General features: G+C 49.0%; 1 non-coding gene across 1 annotated transcript; it reads left to right on the forward strand.

Moving 5' to 3' along the window:
* The first annotated feature begins 281 nt into the window (after nucleotides 1–281).
* LOC144715958 (small nucleolar RNA R71) lies at nucleotides 282–387 on the forward strand. Its single transcript, XR_013584783.1, has one exon. It is a non-coding gene; the product is annotated as a small nucleolar RNA R71 (small nucleolar RNA).
* The last annotated feature ends 4,605 nt before the right edge of the window (nucleotides 388–4,992 follow it).

Genomic DNA, 4,992 nt, shown 5'->3' on the forward strand with positions numbered 1-4,992 from the left:
GGTGAGCTCCTCCAATTTCTGGTTGGTCTCCCTTAGGCCCGCTTGTAGCTCTCCCTCCTTGGCATTGACCTGCAGAACTCCTGCTCTCTTGGGCTGCACATTCCTACCATTCTGATTGGCTCCAATCTCCTGCAAATCAGTTTCTGCGACTCTCTCCAAAATATCAAAAACTTCGTCCCCATATGCAGTATAGAACGTTCCACCCGTAGCGAGATTTACTTTGTTTTTCATAAAATCAGAGAGAGACTCATAAAATATTTGGGCTAATTGACATTGTTCAATGCCATGGTGAGGACACTTCCTCAACAAATCATTGAATCTCTCCCATGACTCACTAAAAGCTTCTCCATCATGAGGATGGAAATTGTGAATTTCCCTTCTATAGAAATTCGTTTTGGAGAGAGGGTAGAATTTCTGCAGAAATTTTCCTTGCATCTCATCCCATGAGTTAAAGGTGATTCCTAAATTACGATACCAAGAAAATGCTTTGTCTTTTAAAGTTAGAGGAAAATATTTCATTTTTAAAATTTCTGTAGAAATTCCTGGAACATTTTGAGATGAACACCTAATATGGAAGTCATCAAGAAATTCTAAGGGATTTTGAGCAGGCAGTCCATTAAATTTAGGTAAGGAATGAACTAATGCATTGTCATATCGAAAGGAGATACCATCACCGATGTTCAGATTTACATCAGTTTGACGTAGGCTTCCCGAAGGTGTCGACCTGTCAAGCATGGTCCTTCTCCTCTCATGCTGCTGATGAATCTCTTCAGCCATATTTTCCTGCTGGATTTCAGGTTCTGTAACTATGGAATCTGGAGAGGTGTCTCTAATGTCTTTCTCTGCAGATTTTTCACCAGCTCCTGAACGTGTTACTACCATAAATCTTCAACAATTGGTTAGAATAACAATAAGCTGAGGATTGTTAAGTCCTGCAGCTCTAGGAGAATCAACAAAAAAATGACTGTAGATTAGCAAAAAATGACTGTAGATTCAGAGAATTGACTGTAGATTTGAAAAATTTGACTGTAGATTCAGGAAAATGAAAGTTCCTACTGTAATACCGTGCTCCCCGGCAGCGGCGCCAATTGTTAAGCTCAATTTTACTGTGTTTTTTTTACTGGTTATTTATCAGTAACATGTGTGAGGATTAAGCTTATTCAACGAATTTATAAACCTCACAAGTTAGGGCGAGTGAGGGTCGATCCACAGGGAGCAAAAGAAAACAGCAGGAAATTCCTTCTTAGTCAATAGATATGTTACTTTTCCACTTTACAGAAGTATTTAATCCTGCTAAATAATCTTCAGGGAAACTCACAGAACCGTTCTTTAATTTTTAATTCAGCAAAGAAAATCTCTCTTATCTTATCTTAATTACGTTAAAGTGCAACTTAATCAAGCCGTCTATAGAGAATTTCTCTGTAGACAGATCCTTTGCCCTTTGGGGCAAAGGATCGAACACCTTGCGTGCAGGGATAACCTGCGCGCAAGGTGTTGCGTGCTTGGCGGCCTCCTGCGCGCTGACTATGCAGCGCGAGGCGGCTGCCTATGCACGGAATGCCTGCACGCAACTGCGTGCTGCGCGCGGCTGCGTGCTGCGCGCGGTTGCGTGCTGCGTGCGGCTGTGCGCAGCAAAGCGATGCTGCGTGCTGCGTGCGGCTGTGCGCAGCTGTGCTGCGCGCGGCTGCACGCGGCTGCGCCTGGCTGTCTTGGCGGCTGCCTGTGGCTGTGTGCTGCGTCTGATTACCCAGCGGTGCACGCGGCTGCGTGCTGCGTCGCGGCTGTGCAGCTGGCGGCTTTGCTGCACAGCGGCTCCGCTGCGTGCGGCTGCTGCTGCTACTGCGCTGCTTGTGCAAAAACCACCGAAGGAGTTCTGTTCTTTTGGAAGATTTGGGGAAGACGATTTGAACAAAAAAGGAACAAAGTCTAAACTGAAATCAAATCCAAAACGAAACAATCCTCAGTTGGAAAACATTGGAAGATCTTGTGACTCTTCCAACCCAACCAAAATTGTCTGAGAAGAGAGGGATTACAGGGCTGAAGCTTGCGATTTCCCCACGTCGGGTGTCACGTCCTTGCGGCGAGGCGTGGTTCTTCAATCCAAGCTATCTTCAATCTGTTCTTCCTCTCCAACTCCAAAAGCTCATCAGCTCCTGGAGGGTGCAGAAATCCTCTTCTCCAAGCCCTAGTTTCCTTAGAGAAAATTCTGAACACCTAAACTCCTCTCTCAAGAGAGTATTTATAGGTTTTCTCTTAAGTCATGCCCAGGGGCATTTTCGTAATTTTTGCCACTTCGAATTTTTGCCCACTTCTCTTGATCCTCCTCTCTTCCTTGATCTTCTTAACCTGTTTCTGAATGTTCACTAGCCATAAAATGTTAAATATATTCCACTTGATTCAAAGAATCAAGTGGGGTTAGTGATTTCATAAAACAATACATATGCATGAACTTAGCATGAATTCACAAGATAATTGTAATGAATTTAAACTTAAGAACTTGATTATTTGATGACATATTTTAGAGTCATCACAATCCGAGAGGCGTCGAAGGTCTTCGAGCATGGAATGAAATGCGCCATCTTGGAGAACCTATCTACCATGACCATAATCGAGTCATGGTGACGCGCGGTCCTAGGTAGCCCCAAAACAAAATCAAGACTAACATCCTCCCAAGGTCTTTCGGGGACCGGAAGAGGGGTGTACAGTCCAGTGTTCTGTTTTGTGAGCTTCGCTCGGGAGCATGTGAGGCATCGGGAAATAAATTTCCCTACGTCTCTCTTTAGTGAAGGCCACTAGAATTTATCCTCTAGGGCGAGGATAGTCTTGTTAACTCCGAAATGGCTACTTAACCCACCGGCGTGGGTTTCGTAGATGAGGAAGTCCCGAATCGGTGTGCGCGGCATGCAAAGTCTTCGGCCGTGGAAGAGATAGCCGTCCTCGAGATAGTAATCTCTCGACCTGGTGGTGGGAGTGCACGTAAAGGATGAGTAGATCTTTGAGAAATCGGGGCACTCCGTGTAATCGTCTCTTATTTTTTCAAGCCCGAGAATTTGGGTCTTCATGATGCTAAGTACCGTGGGGCGCCGACTTAGCGCATCGGCGATGACATTATCCTTACCCTTCTTATGGCGGATAACGAAGGTGAAATCTTGAAGGTAGGCGATCCATCTAGCATGGCGATCGCTAACCTTCTTCTGGTCGTGTAAATGTCGTAGAGCTCCGTGATCCGAAAAGAGGACAAACTCCTTGGGGAGTAAATAATGGCGCCAATGTCGGAGGGACTACACGAGAGCATAGAACTCCCGGTCGTAGTTATCGTATCTCTTTCGAGTGTCGTTCAGCTTCTCGCTGAAGTACTCGATGGGGTGCCCTCTTTGGCTAAGTACTCCACCAATCCCAACTCCGGAAGCGTCGCAGGCGACCTCGAATACATCTTGAAAGTCAGGCAGTTTGAGGACTGGTGCCTCGGTCATGAGCTTCTTGAGAAGCTCGAAGGCCTGATCGGCGGAGGGGGTCCACTCGAACTTTTTCCCCTTTAGGATGTCCGTGATGGGGGCGGTAATGCCACTAAACCTGGGAATAAACCTTCGATAGAAGGTCGCCAATCCGATGAAGCTAGGAACATCGTGTATGCTCTTTAGTTTTGGCCAGGAGACAATGGTCTCAACCTTGGCCGGATCGACGGTCACTCCTCTAGCAGATAATATAAAACCGAGGAAGGAGACCTCGGCGGTGAAGAAGGTGCACTTCTTCCGACGCGCGTATAGCTTTTCCCATCGTAGTGATGCGCATACTTGGCGTAGATGTTGGGCGTGTTCGTCCCTAGTTTTACTATAAACTAGGATGTCGTCGAAATATACGATGACAAATCTGCTAATATATGGTCGTACCACCTCGTTCATCAAGCGTTGAAAAGTACTAGGTGCGTTCGACAGCCCAAATGGCATCACGTTCCACTCGAACAAGCCATCCTTAATCTTAAATGCCGTTTTCCATTCGTCTCCTGGTCTGATCCTGACTTGATGGTAGCCACTGCGTAACTCTATATTGGAGAAGATAGACGCGCCTACCATCTCGTCAAATAGATCCTGTACTCGTGGAATAGGAAAACGGTATTTCACCGTGATCTTGTTGATGGCTCGCGAGTCGCAGCACATCCTCCAAGTACCGTCACCCTAATTAGAAGAGGAGTGATGCAGGACGGACATTGTCGACGTCGTGCGGCGGGAGCGTGCAGTCCGTTCGTCCCTCTCGGGGACGTTCATCTTGGGCGGCACGCCCGCCTTGTTGGTGGGTGTCCCTGAAAGATCTTGTCCTGGGTCCTCAATTCATTGGAGGGCCGAAGTAGACTCTATCTCCATGTGGTATGTGCTCCTTGGGTAGTCTTCAAGGCGTTGACGGACCCGATTACCGGTGGAAGCGGCTGTTCAGCCGGCCGGATGAGGACGGCGGCGAACTAGCAGCTGCATAGGACAGCCATAGGCGACGTCGTGTGGCCAGCGGCGGAGGCCAGAGATGACGACGACAGGAGATGGCGGCCAAAGATGGTGGCGTGGCGGTAGCGAGGTAGCGATGGAGGCAGCGGAGATTGCCAAGATAGCGGGCGCGGTAATGACCCTCCTTCGCGGTGATAGGCCTCGGGCTTGGACCAAATCGGGCCACCAAGATTTGCGGCGGCCCACTAAGACTAGGCCCGTGATCGGTGTACGGCTGTCGTGGCATCCACGAGATGCGTGCATGGCGATTGGGCTTCCCGGAGAGTGGTTTGAGCGCGAGGCTGGCGGCTGGACTTCGCGATTCGGAGGGCGGCGGCAGCGCTTTGAGGCGCGAGATCGGCACCGCGAGATGCGAGCCGTTCATCGAGTGGGCCTTGGACCGGAATAGAGGCACCGACCCATAATGCTCCGGCGAATGGCGATCGCCTGGCGGCGAGACTGACCAGTGTGGCGCGGCGCGGCGGCCGTCGCGGCGCCTAGCGACTTCGGTGCAGCG

The sequence above is a fragment of the Wolffia australiana genome, chromosome 19 (genome assembly GCF_029677425.1).
Source record: "Wolffia australiana isolate 7733 chromosome 19, ASM2967742v1".
Lineage (NCBI taxonomy): Eukaryota > Viridiplantae > Streptophyta > Magnoliopsida > Alismatales > Araceae > Wolffia > Wolffia australiana.